This window comes from Eptatretus burgeri, unplaced genomic scaffold, assembly GCF_056783735.1.
Source record: "Eptatretus burgeri isolate ZD-2024b unplaced genomic scaffold, Ebu_testis_v1 Ebu_testis_scaffold_3175, whole genome shotgun sequence".
Taxonomy (NCBI): Eukaryota; Metazoa; Chordata; class Myxini; order Myxiniformes; family Myxinidae; genus Eptatretus; species Eptatretus burgeri.
Window position 1 is genome coordinate 93,112 of NW_028225123.1, and position 14,511 is coordinate 107,622.

Genomic DNA, 14,511 nt, shown 5'->3' on the forward strand with positions numbered 1-14,511 from the left:
TCCTGTGTGAGTGGAGGCAAATCCATTGACACATTTGCGTCAAATTCTACTTTCTCGTTTCATTGCATTCTGTCTGGGTGAGCGGATTCATTTTGTTTCCTCTTTTGCAAGAGGAAACGAATGAGCCTCGTTATCAACATGATACTTTTACGAGGGGTGATCGGTTTGTTTGTGGCCCAACCTACTTGCAGACATGGTGGGATGATTAAAGTTGGGATGAGTATGAAAATCTATCCTTAATATTATTATTTGTCTTGCTAATTCCATATTTCTGGTTGTAGATTTGTCCTGAGCATCATCGACTCGAATTAGGAAACCCCCCCCCCCTCGAAATTCAGCCAAAATGGAGAAATCTGGACTCTGAGCTGTGATAAAGTACCTGCACAAGAAAGGATTGCCTCCCAAGCAAATACATATGGATATTGTAGCACTATTAAGGGATGATGCTCCTCCATATTCCATGGTAAAGAACTGGATAGGTGAGTTCAACCATGTTAGAACAAGCACCAAAAAAAACACAGATCAGGTCGTGCTGTAAAGGTGGCAATGCTAGAAATGGTGGACCAGGTACATGAAGTAGTGTTGAAAGACGCGAACAACCATCAGGAACATCGCTGAGACATTGGGTGTCCATTTTGGTTTGGTTCAATCAATCCTCACAGCAAATCGGGCATGGGAAAAGGTGTCAGCACGAATATGAGAACTCCTCGAATTCTAACATTGGATCAGAAAAGAGCTCGTCTGGACATTTCCCGTGATCTCAAAGTTGTGGATGGATTCGGATGAAATTTGGTGGACAGGTTGGGTGTGATGAGGATGAAATTATTCGATTTTGGTGAAGATCTGAATATCAGAATTTTTCCAAGTGATTCTTCACCATTTCATCATGGGACGGAAAATGATATGTCAGCATGATGTCTCAAAAACAGGGATGAGTCATGACAAAACTTGGTGGATGAGTCGTTTAGGTGATAAGAACAAGCTAATTCGGGTTTTGTTCAGGTCCAGATCCATATCCCACATTTTGGGATGCAAAATGTAGTGTTCAGCCTGGCGGAGGGATGCGCTCTACCGAGGTCCAAGTGCCATTGTAGTTTGGGATTGTGATAATAGTAGACTTCCTAGAAAAGGGAAATACTGTTAACAAGGAGGACTATTCTGATGAATCGCACCATTTGCACGATGCAATAAAGCAAAACAGGTGAGGGGAAACTCACCTGAGTTGTGTTGCTTCTCCAGGACAAAGCCTCTCCCCACAGCGCAACTTCCGGTGGCTACTGCTACAAGTTGTGGGTATGAACTTCTGTCACACCCATCCGACCGACCTGATTTAGCCCTGTCCGACTTCGATTTGTTCCCTCACCTGAAAGAAGCTCTGCACGGGAACAAATATGAGAATGTCAATGCTGTGATAGCATCTGTCGAGGAGTTCTTCAGAATGGACACAGCCAAGCTGGAGAACCGATGTACGAAGTGCTTTGCCAGGAAAAAAGATTATATTGAGAAATAAAGTTTAATAAAAGCGATTGTTTGGTGTTTTCTTTGTTGCGCCACCAACAAACTGATCACCCCTCGTATGCTCCTGTTAACTTAAAGGTCCCCAGACAAAATTTTTTTTGATGTGATAATATAGATTTCTAAGTAACAAACAAAGGGCTCAACATGGTTTTTAATTGTAATCATCTTTTGAACAGAAAAAGAACAATCAGAGATTGCAGACCCACGCCAGAACTTGTTTTGTGTGGTGTTTGTGTAACAAGGAAATTAGACGCAGGTGGAGGCTATTCAGCCCATCATGTCTGCGCCACATCAACACCACACTAATTTATCAACACAAGATCAAAATAAGAAAATGCAAATTTATTTTTTTTTAATTACCCTTAAAAAAAAAGAATGTACTGGTGTGTTTCGTAATTAATGAGACATAATTAGAACTGTCACTTTATAATTGCTGGCAGTGATGACTGGGTAACAAGATGTCCCGCTTTGATCATCGGACATTTGACCCTGACCCATGACATTTGGGATTATTCAACTGAATTCAGAATGGAATTAAAATAAATTGAATTCAAATCAAATGGAAGACCAAATAGAGACAGGCCTGCACTGCAGTAATCAAAAAGAACCCAAATAAACAAAAAGCAAAGATTAAGTTATCAGGAGGAACCTGGATTGGATTCACATTTCAGCTGCTACTCCTCTACCCTCAAACCTATCCAGGAACAGCCAAGTGAGTCTTCGTCAAAAATGACAAAAAAATAAACAACCCAGATCAAAAAAAATTAATAATTCTGGTTGCCAGACCGTGCATCTGATCAAGTTGAAATTTAAAACATGTATTCCCCATCACTACGAGATCATAATTGTGAAGTTTCACGTCGATTGATTAAGCGGTTACAGAGAAAACATTATTTCATATTTTCTTCAATCGAATATGGCTGCCAAACCATGTGACCTATCAATTATTCTTGAACAAACTTGTGCACACACGGCTTGGGGAACATTTGTGTGAAGTTTCCCCTCGATCTGTCCAGCCGTTCTGAAGATTTTTAAAATAGGTTTTAGGGTAAATCCAATATGGCTGCCAAATCATGTGACCTATGATGTCACGTGTGAACCTTTTCCTCATGGATCGGCGGTCATACGTGTAAACTTTCGCCTTGATCTGATCAGCCCCTTCAGAGAGGATTTTTGAAGGTTAAAATAATTTTTTTTTAACTATGGCTGCCAGAACAGGTGACTGATGACATCAATTTATTTTCTGTGGACCATTTTATCCTGAGATGACTCAAGTTTTTTTCATTCTGATCAGATGTAGCGTTCGACATATGCAATTATGACGTCATAATGAAGACACCTATGATGTCATGAAAAAAAAAAAATCACATTCCCCATGAGGAGTACTTGCCACGTGCCAAGTTTCGATTTTTTCCTTGGTGCAGTTTCAGAGATCCAGAAGTCCAAAATTTTGTTTCCCCAATACGGCTGCCACACCACGTGACCTATGACGTCATAATCATAAAAAACAATTATATTCCACTTGAGTAGTCGCTCCTTTGGTGAAACTTTTGTCTCGATCCAACAAGGGGTTGTGGAGAAAAACACAAGTTCTGCACGAACAGACAGACAGACAGACAAACGGACCCAAATGCAATAGCCTCTCCTTCGTCGAGGGTAATAAACTGCAATGACGTCATCGAGGGAAAGACTGTCAGCACGACTCGCTCCAGACGCGTCACAAAGTGAATTTGACGAATAATTTTCTGATCAAGAATTCCCAGATTACGACGATAACCAAAATTATGACGCAGAAGGTGCTGTCAGCCGTCCACATGTGGACCCACGATGGAGATGACGTCATTGGAGGGGCGGGGCCAATCAGGCGTGTTTTTGGGGGGGCGGGGCCATTTAGGCGTGTTTTTGGGGGGCGGGGCTAATCGGGCATGTTTTTGGGGGGCGGGGCGAATCGAGCCTAAAAAGGTGGCAAACATTAAAAATCTTTCTTTCAAAGATATTTATACGAGAAAAGAACGATTAAATGTGAAGTGAAGCCATATATATATATATATATATATATATATATATATATATATATATATATAAATATATATATATATATATATATATATATATATATATATATATATATATATATATATATACACACACATATATAATATATATGTATATATTCATTAAACCAAACGGTATTTTCTGTGCTGTGGACCTTGAAACCTTGTTTGGTTGATGTGCCGAGCTTACAAACCCATTGCCCTATAAACTACCATTCTGGTGAATCGAAGAATGGTCGAGAATCCACTTTTTTTGCAATAACCTGGTGACTGCACAGCTGTCCTCGTGCTCCACGCCACCCCGAACGATTGCATTTTCCTGGTGTATGTCGCTAGCTCAGCCGGTATAATCTTCTTTCCTTTCCCGTTCTCCTTCTCATTAATAACCCGCAGTAACAAAGTAAACGATGCAACATGGGCTCGAGAACGTGCAGTTAATGGGGTTGTCTATTTATTACGTACATTTAATGCTTCGTGCCGCAAAGTACATTCCATCGAGTTACCAATGATAATTATGAGGTCTTCATCGTTCACTATGGGACAACAATTTTTTATTTATTTTTAAATATTTTCCATTGTTAAACATCGCACGGCATTGACACGACCTATGGAGGGGGGTTTCAGTACCCATGATGCAGTGCGCGGGCGCCATCTTGGTTGGCAAGCGAAACGAGCGACAAAAGGTAAACAAGAGCTAACAAATCGGTAATAGAATCAGAATAACGAGAATAAACGTGATCGATCGTCGAGCTACTGATGCTGTCGTTGCCGGGGAAGTCGTCAGGGGAGAAAGAAGGAAACAAATCTGAAACCAAACGGTCGACTCGTCTCGCAAACGTTTCTGTCGTCCAGGAGTGAGCGACTTTATTACAATATATATATATATATATATATATATATATATATATATATATATATATATATATATATATATATATATATATATATATATATATCTCAACTCAAGTTAGTGTGGGCACTCACAAACACCGTCACTGTTTCACTGAGACCGTATGTGGGCGCCCATCCCCGCAGAACCAGCAGCAGCCGCCGTCGCCTCCATCGCAAACCGACCGCACATCGATTTGGAATCCCCAACGAACTCCTCGGTTACCATGGCGACCCGAAAGCGAGCTTTGCTCCCGGTTTTTTTCAAGGAATTTTTTTTTTCAAGGAATTTAATACGTCCGCCATTTTTACCGGCTTAAAGTCACGTGACCGTTACAAAAAACATTTTTAATTTTCTTGTGTTGATGTGGTGCAGGGATGATGAGCCAAAAGGTCTCCACCTGCGTTTAATCACCGTGTGTATGACATCACAAAATACACTTAACACATGAAAATGTGAAATGTCAACGTTCCCTGTCAGCGCACAGACGTAAAAGGTGATTAAACCACGCAAAGTGACATTCTCTCACGATCACACGAGCTCTGTGATTTCCACAAGTTCATTACACCAACCGATAATACGATGCATGAGTTACATGCAAAGTTTATTGCTTCTGCATTTGGAGATTTCTTACTGCCAGTCTGCTGTTTTCGGACTTCGCTGCGGTGATGTTTTGGGGGAGACAAGATGGCGGAAAGTGAACTTCCGGTGACTTCACTCCTCGGTATACAATCGCTGTGGACGGGACCAATCCAGGTGTAGAGATCAGTGCGTGGGACGGCCCTCATACAAAAAGACACAACTAGACCATGATATCTAGCTTGTGTCCAAGTTTCATCAAGATCGCATCAAACGTCATGGAGCTATGCTCTGGAGAGAGTCACAAACAGAAACACAGACACAACAAAAATAGTGGTCACTGCTGGCGCCCGCGAACCAATATTGGTTGTTGGAAAGTGCACGTAACCTTCGACTTGCTCTACATACAGGGACACGTTTCCTGCGCAGAATTTACGTCAAAAGCAATGGCGAATTATTATTATTATTGTCTGTATTTGGTCTTCAATCCAAACCCGTTTTGATGCCTAATAACTGTGGACCACGGTGTTTGATTCCTGACCACATCCTCACCTTCATTGTCTTTGCAGCTTGCCTTGTTGGACCTCAATTTCTTGCCGACGTCTGCGTCCAAGACTACCTAGCAGCAGCTCATCCGAGCCAGTATGTGACGTGTACACAGGGACAGATAATGTTGTGTGGTATTCCCAGCCAGGCCGCTGTCTCTATTCCATGAAACGGTGTCGTCCGCAAAGACGATGCAAACAACAACTCTCTCTACCCGGCTGACTGTCATGGGGCATTGCATTTGGTCAGATTGGCATTCAGTTGTTTGATATTATATTTAAATAACAAATAGCATATCTGCAAGAAACTGGTGTGGGCAAAAGACGTATCACTAAGATTGTGCTTGGGGTGCACCTACCAGCCTTGGGGAGGGGGTTGCCGGGAAAATAGTCGAGAGATGAGAAACGTTTCAAAGTTAGAAACCAGGCTTGTCCAGATCGTCACTCCATCGCAGGATACTCGACTGAAGGTGGCAGGAATTTGTGGGGTTTTTTTCCTTTTTCTTTTCAGGATACTGGAGATAACATGACGACTCTTCGTGAAAGACACCGTGGGATTTTGTAACGTCGACCAATGTCCTCAGAGCTGCCAGATGAGCCGTCCAGTTTAACGTCCATCCAATGGACGGTGCACAGACAAGCATCGCCCTGAACGCGAAACACCAAAGTCAAAAATTGAACTGTCTCCAGGTCCACACTCTCATCTCCGAGCCGTCTCACCTTGGTTTAAATCCCGACCGAGCTATAAACTGTTGACCTGGTGTTTCACAGGCAGGGTGATTCATCGACGTGTGTGTGTGTGTGTGTGTGTGTGTGTGTGTGTGTGTGTGTGTGTGTGTGTGTGTGTGTGTGTGTGTGTGTGTGTGTGTGTGTGTGTGTGTGTGCCGTTCCTCTGCCGGCATTAGTTGGTGGATGTTAAAGTTCCCACGGTGTCCTTCATGATGACCAGGCATGCTATTGCCGACACCCTGAACAAATTACAAATTCTTTCATCGACATCACAGTGCCCCTCGTAAATGATGCAACTTGCAGCCATGTGCGGCATTCAGAAGGAAAATGGATTCAAACCCAGACTCGATAACTCAAAGGTGAGTTACGCATACAGTACCTCTAAACTAGTCTGGCAAACGGGAAACTTATTATTTTTAAGGACGACGTAAAGGACGCATCCACCAGGCTTGAAGAATTGATGAAACGTGTTTGATAGGGTGGTGTAATACACTGTGAAAATTGCAGTAAACGGCAATAAATTCCATAATTAATTTATATTATTCACTTCAACATTGCAGAACACACATCACCTTCTTGTCGCTCGCAAAACCCTTGCGTTTAGCAGGACTTGGACGTGTTCAATAAGGTGGTGGATAACAAGGGCGATTGCATGAGACTGCTTCAACGGTGCTAAACTTCCAAAAAACAATTTTTTTTAAAACTATGTTTAATATCATTCTGTTAAGATTTAAGTACAGTGATGTGGAATTCTCACCCAACCTCGTCGTGATCGTTGTAGGATTCTTCCTCGTGGTGATCGTTGTAGGATTCTTCCTGGTTGATTGTGGAATCCAATTTAACTTCTCTCGGGTTTAAACGTTTGTCCGATTCGGTTTTAAAATCCTGTATAAAATCACAGACACCGATGCCCAATGTCCACAGACAAGTCTTTTCTTTTGAGAACAATTTATTTCTAATTATATCCACCGTACACTTCACACCCTCGTACACTTCTCCCTCAATGAACCTCTCTCTCTCATATATATACATTTTGAGAGTGGAGAGGGTTTTTTGAAAGCATATAGAACAAGAACAGAAAGTACAGTTTTATCAGACCGGTCACCTTGTACAAGTAAAGAATTAAGCAAATGTCCAAAGTGGCAAAGAAAGACAAGATTATATGTCGGTCTTAGGTCTTAACAATTAAATAAAAAAACAATAGAGAGAGAAAAAAAACAAACACTTTGACCTAATCAGACTGAGGCAAGGGTTTCTTGTATAAAGAGTAATTATTTCCCCAACACTCCCCCCTTGTTGCCTGAAAAGGCAACACAACTTAAGTTTCACGATTCTGTCACTTGGAAATACATTTTCTCTTGCGTTCGAGTGTGCCCATCTTCTTGGGTAGTCACATCCCCCTCGCTCACATCGTAGAGCTCAGTCCCTAAGCCTTTCCTGTCCCGCAAGCCAGGTGGCTTCATGTGGTTGTACAGCTTTGGACCTGGTCGAGGTTCCAGTAGGCCCCTAGGCCGATGGAAGATAAGGCTACCCGTTGGGCTGCACGGCTGATTTTCAACAACCTATTTCGGGAACAGAGCAGATGGGCAAAAGTGGAATGACAATTCCCGTGAATATTGAACACACTCATTGTGTTGACTTATGGATTTCCAAGTTCAGGTTCTATCTCATAAGAGTCGTAGGACTCAATTTCAGAACCTAAATAGGAGGGTGGTGCTTTGGCCACCATCAGCTTTTTAGCAGTATTCCTCTTTGGACAAGAAACAATCAATGCCAGCATTGTAATTGTTGCACATCTAACAAGCACCACTACAATGATGATCCACAATAACCCAACGGAAATCCAGTGCAACAGGGTGGTTCCCCAGCCTCCAAAAATCCCTTCAAACCAGGAATAAAGCCCACCTTTCGTAAAATAATTGTAAAACTTGGCTCCTTCTTGCTTAATCTTGTCAGCTATGTTTGTGATTTTCTCCGAGTGATCAGGGATATAAGTACAACACTCAGAGTTAATTACAGCACACGTTCCTCCTTGAGCCGCGAGGATGAGATCGAGCGCAACCCGGTTTTGCATTGAAACTGCACGCAGGGCGACTACCTCCGAGTTGATATCAACCATGCCGAGAGCAATTTTATTTGCTAATGATTCAAGCGAAGCAGCTAACTCTGCCAATCCCACAGACGTTTGTCCTACACCGTAGTGAGGGATTAGAATCATGAAAAACAATTCAGTTGACGTGAAACTCCCGTTTACCCCGTTTCAAATGCTCAAAAGGTGACTTAGATAGCAGGCGCATATGCGGCAAAATGAATGACAAGAAACAAGATCCACTCCAATTAAATGGAAGCCATGGGTATGCTCGATTTCCACACACCAAATCGGTATTATTTAAAGCGACTTGTGGTCCCATCGTGTGATTTTCATAAACATAATTACTGCATTCAGAGTTCCCTTCCCTTCTCTCTCCCCATGCCTCTTGTACCAAGCATAGTTCGGGTTTTTCTGTCGCCCGATCAACCATAAAATGTGGAGGCATTTTACTTAAATTAAAGTTTGGCCAAAACCAGTTCCTGAAATTTCGTTGTCGGAGGCAATTTCCATTTCCATTGGTAACGATGTGGTTGTCAAGGTTATTATCTTGTTTATCCCAGTTCTTTTCTTTTGCCCAGTATCCACACCACTCACTTAAATTGAATGGTATTGCCAAGAGAGGTATTCCAGTAACTGCTGAATGAGGTATCTTAGTACAAACCCAGCAATTGGTTTTGTTAAAAGCCTTCGCGTGTTTACGAGAAAGAGCCAGATAAGTGTTTATTCCATGTGGTGAACCCACTCTGTCGTTAAGCTTCTTCGGTCTCTGAATGCCCTAGGCTTAGTTTGGTGGGTAGTCTGACAGGACCATCTCCAAAGAACATGCAAATAACGTTGATCACAGACAGTACTTATCGGCTTTACAGACCAAGTACACATTGTACAACTTGCAATTAGTAGTTCAAATAATCCTGCAATGGAAAGAATCATTAAAGTTATCAGGAAGCAGTGTTCTCCTCGGGTTCTTTTTGGCCGTGTGCCAGTTTGCAGTGTGTGGCATGGATCCATGCACTTCACACTTCACAGCTGTATGGGTAGTTAGCAGTATTAGAAACGGCTCACACCAACGTGCTTGAAGAGAGTTCTTCCTTTTGTAAATCTTCACATAAAGTCTCTGGGTTTGAAGTTGTGATGATCAGATGTGGCTGGTTCTGGCAGGGCTTGCTTCACCTGTGTATAAAAAGTTCTTACAGCATGATTCAGAGAGACACAGAAAGCAAGCAACGTGTCGTCCATTTGATGCACCTTCATGTCTTTTACAGTCAAAGGAGGTGAGTTCGGTAATCTCATTGGTCTTCCCTTCAGAATCTTATGCGGAGATAAGCCAGTGTTTCGATTTGTGGTAGATCTCATAGTCATGAGAGCAATGGGCAGAGCATCTGGCCATTTTAATCCAGTTTGTTCACAAATCTTGGCCAGTTTATTGTTTAGAAAACAATTTTTCCTCTCCACTGCCCCCGCAGATTGCGGACGGTACAGGCAGTCAAAATGTTGCTTGATTTGCAATACCCGACACAATTATTTCACCACTTCAGCTGTGAAATGAGTACCTTGGTCACTGTAGATACTACAAGGTATTCCAAACTGACAGATGAAATCCTTCATCAACAGTTTAACCACAGTAATGGCATCTGCTTTCCTACAAGGGTAAGCCTCAACCCACTTGGTGAACAAATCGACGATGACTAAAGCAAATTCAAAGCCACAGCATTTTGGCAACTGAACAAAATCCATCTGGATATGAACAAAAGGTCCGAATGGAATTGGATGACCCCCTGGGGCCATCTGCACCCCCTTTGCTGGGTTATGTTTTTGGCAAATGTGACAGGTCCTACAATACTGTTCTGCAATTGGACTAAACCCCGGGGCAAACCACTGTCTCTCAATTGAAGTACTCATGCCCCCCTTGCTGGTATGCTCGGCCCCATGTGCCAATCGTGCGAACCAGGGTAACAGAGCTTTTGGTGCCACCACACGACCATCAGATGATCCCCATAATTTGGATTCATTTTCAAATTCACAGACAGCCAATATCCACAAATCTCGTTCTTTCGCACGAACAGCTGTCTTCAAAGTATTTACATCGTCAATGGTTGGCATCGCCCCTTGTCTCAATACACATTGTGATATCAAGAGAGTTTCAGTGTTGGCAGCAGTTTTTGCAGCTATATCTACCCTTGCATTTCCCCGTGAGACGTCATCAGATCCTCTGGTGTGGGCATTACATTTAACCACTGCAATTTGGTGAGGGAGAAGTATCGCTTCCAGCAGATTCGCAATCCATGCTCCATTCCTCACCTGCGCACCTGATGATGTTATAAAACCCCTTTCGAGCCAGAGGGCTCCGAATTTGTGTACAGCACCAAAGGCATAGCCGGAATCAGTGTAAATTGTCACTATTTGGCCTTTGGCTAAGTGGCATGCACGAGTGAGGGCGAATAGTTCTGCTTGCTGCGCGGAGCAGCTCTCAGCCAACCTCCCGCCTTCGATTACTTCGTGATCAGAGCAAACGGCGTAGCCTGTTAATAGGAATCCATCAGGTGCGCGTGATGACGAACCGTCGATATAAAATCAATTCAGAATTTTGGATTGGTGTGTCTCTCAAATCAGGACGCGGTAGACACGTGTGTACGATTACCTCCTCACAATTGTGAAGATCACCATCTTGTTCTCTTGGCAGCAAACTAGCAGGATTCAGCAGTGCGCATCTTCTAATTGTAATGTTCGTGGGTGCTGTGAGTGAGAGTTCGTATGTCGTTGCTCTTGAAGCCGACAAATGCTGTGTTTTCGTTTTTAACAGTACAGCTGTCACTGCATGCGGTACCAGGAGAATCAAAGTGTTTCCCGCGACGAGTGCTTCTGTCGCCTGCACCGCGAGCGAAGCGGCTGCTACTGCCTTTAGACAAGATGGGAATCCTTGCGCTCCCGGATCCAATTTAGTGTTGTAATATGCAACAGGCTGTAATTTATTTCCATGCTTCTGTGTCAGTACCGACTGTGCAAACCCCCTACTCTCACTTGCGTACAAATAAAAAGGTTTTTCATAGTCTGGTATACCTTGAGCATGAGCAGAGCAGAAAGCGCCTGCTTTAACGTTACAAAAGCCTTGTTTGCATCTTGTGTCCATGCCAGTGGACTGGGCGCGTTCGCCGAACCAATTTCCAGCAGGGGGCGCACTAAGGCTGCATAATCTGGTATCCACTGCCTGCAATAGCCGGTCGTTCCGAGGAAAGACCTCATCTGTTTAGCTGTAGTTGGCTTGGGCAGTTTTAATATTGCAGCTATACGTTCCGGGGATATGCGTCTTGTATCTCCCTTCAAAATATGCCCGAAATATTTCACCTGTTCTTGGCAAAACTGCAATTTGGCTCTCAATGCTTTGTGTCCCTTTCTGGCTAAAGCTCCCAACAGTGTCAACGTATCTCGCTCGCATGCGTCTTTCGACGCTGAACAGATCAGCAGGTCGTCAACACATTGAATCAGTGTGGATCCACAGGGAAAAACTACGTCATCCAAGTCGTCTTTCAAAGCTCGAGAAAACAGTGTCGGGCTCTCGACATACCCTTGAGGAAACACAGTCTTAGTGTATTGCCTTCCCTTATACGTGAACGCAAAAATAAATTGTGCCTCTTGGGCTATCGGTATACGAAAAAAAGCTGAACAGAGATCCACGACACTAAAATAGGTAGTAGTACATGGGATGCTTGCTAGAATGGTAGCTGGATTTGTAATTGCAGGATAAGCCGGAATAAGCCGTGTCATTCACTGCCCTCAACTCCTGTACGAATCTCCACGTTGACTTCCCAGGTTTTCTTACAGGTAAGATCGGCGTATTACATTGACTAACTGTGGGAATAATTATCCCTTGCTTCAATCGCGCTTCCACTACGGGTGCAATCCATGCTTCCGCCTCTGGACGCAAGGGGTATTGCGGTTTTCGAGGCAGTTTCTCTTCCGGATCTATATTCATCTTGACTGGGTGCATGCCTCTAATTCGCCCGACATCGTTGGCATGTGTTGCCCACAGACAAGTCGGGACTTGTTCGAGTAATTCAGGTAATTTTTCTGACCCATTTATTTCCGAGAGATCAGCCATCTCGAACACAGCTTTCACCGTTCCTTGACATTCTGACCAACAATATCCATCTGCTCCAATATTCCAAAGTCCGTTTACTTGGCTCGACTCCATCAAAGTCGCTTGTGATGCTTTCTTCAAAGAGGTTACCATGTGACCGATGTCCGTTTCTTGATAACCTTTTGCAATCGCTAAAGTAGCATGTGGTGTAACACTGGACGGTTGGTTCCACAATTTTAATTGTTCTTGCGTGAGATGCACCTCCAGGCCAATCCCTTGCTTTCCAATCCAAATTGTTCCCAACACTAGGTCAAAGGTCTGGTGTAATTTCGAAAGCGTTTCACTCGCACAGACCTTATCTTTTCCCTTGACGTTGCAATCTGCAATGCAATGTAGTCGAGTCTGCACCCCCTCTCTGTCCATGTGGTGTTGACTCACCCAGTCGTACTCCTCGGGTACGATTCTCTCCAAATGTGACACATATTCCTGCAAATATTTAAATGCTTCAAAATTAATCACAGTTCACTGATATACAAGATTCTCTGTATTTTCCTGCAATAAATTCAGCAAAGTTATATGCGATTCGTGAGGCATTTCTAAATATACTCCCCCAGGGGTACATTTCACTGTACAGTCCAGCTTACATAACAGATCTCTCCCCAACAGATTAATTGGCGTATCAGTTGCCATCAAAAATGCATGGTTTGCAGACAATGGTCCAATTTCCACCCGTAGCTGCTCGGTCAGTGGGATCGTGCAGGCAACTCCTGACATTCCCACGACCTTCACTCGTTCTCGCGATAACGGGGCATCCGGGAAATCACTCTTTCTGAGCCCAGATTTAGTCGCTCCCGTGTCGACTAAGAAAGGAATCTTTCGGCCTTCAATTTTCAATGTCAATTTAGGTTCGTCACATGGTTTCAAAGTCAGGAAGGGTAACTCAGACGAAGTCGCTTCTGTTCTTTGTCATAAAACGAATGGGTTTTGGGGTTGAAATGAACTTTGAGTTGGAGGAGGTAGAAATGAGGGCGGAGGAGGTGGGAATGAGGATGGAGGAGGAGGAGGGAATTCTGTGTGAGGTGCAGTGGGTTGAAATGAGCCAGCTTGCTCAAGCTGTGTTCCCCATCTGTCCTGCTGTCTGTAATATGGATCTCCATCTCTGTATTGTACCCCTCTTCTCTCTTCTACCGGTCCGTACGTACTATAAGTTCGACCATTTCTGCGGTTGCAGCACTCCTTGGCCCAATGACCTGGTTGCCCACATGCCTGACAGACCTCTCTGCGCGGGTCTCTGTATTGTGGTCTCCCACGGTTATAGGTTGGCCCTCGGTTTTGTGCATTATATCTCGCATTCCTTCCACCGGTGCATTCACCTTGACCTTGAACCTGAGACAGCATTAATGATGCTTCATCTGTCTCGTCAGAACGTTGTTTTTATCAATGAATGGCAATGCGTCACATACTCCATTAAATCTTTTACCTCCTTCGATTCCCAGCCGATACACACTCGCTTAATTTCGTTTTGGAATTTGGCTGTCAAACTATTTAGGAATGCATGAGCAAATGGTACACCCTCTTCTTTCAATCCAGAGTGGCATTTTTTTTTTGATCGAGTCTGCATTCTACCCTTGTTTGCAAGAGAAACTTTCTCTCTGCGCTGTGTTTCAGCTTCCTTCGTCTCCTTTTTAATTACTCCCCTGGCTCCCCATCGAGCCTCTTCTTGCCCTGTGGCATCATCTCCCTCTGTCTCGTCCGCTTCTTCGTCCTCGAGCGGTTGTGCTGTCAGAACTATGCCCTCTGGCCATGTATCTGACTCTTCTTCTTCATCCTCAAATCTGACAGGCACAGCTCATTGTCTCTTGGTTTTATTTTCAAGTCTTACCGGTATTTGCTTCGTTAATTCGTCTAGCTGACCCTTCAGGTTTAACAACCGTGCCTTTTCGGCTCTGTCACGACATTCCTCCATCCAATTTATATTTTCGCTCCAGTTTACATGCTTCTGGGCCTTCTTGTCCCTATTTTTCACCTTC

At 43.6% G+C, this 14,511-nt stretch overlaps 1 protein-coding gene and 1 long non-coding RNA gene across 6 annotated transcripts in view; one reads left to right on the forward strand and one right to left on the reverse strand.

Annotated features, from left to right (window-relative positions):
* LOC147006437 (uncharacterized) overlaps positions 1-14,511 on the reverse strand; it is a 65,821-nt gene that overhangs the window by 5,976 nt on the left and 45,334 nt on the right. Inside the window, exons 1-2 of one of the 5 annotated variants that reach the window (XM_085868794.1) lie at positions 4,557-4,710; positions 2,916-3,002 (exon numbers count right to left, since the gene is read on the reverse strand). The exons of 1 other annotated variant lie outside the window; for it this stretch is intronic. The gene's annotated coding sequence lies outside the window, so the exon portion shown is untranslated. Of the gene's footprint in view, positions 1-1,217; positions 1,376-2,908; positions 3,003-4,556; positions 4,715-14,511 lie in introns of those variants that run through there. 3 more of the 5 variants (XM_085868792.1, XM_085868793.1, XM_085868791.1) reach the window with 3 other exon arrangements.
* LOC147006438 (uncharacterized) lies at positions 4,142-7,409 on the forward strand. The gene is made up of 3 exons (XR_015054833.1): positions 4,142-4,255; positions 5,610-6,983; positions 7,096-7,409. It is a non-coding gene; the product is annotated as an uncharacterized LOC147006438 (long non-coding RNA).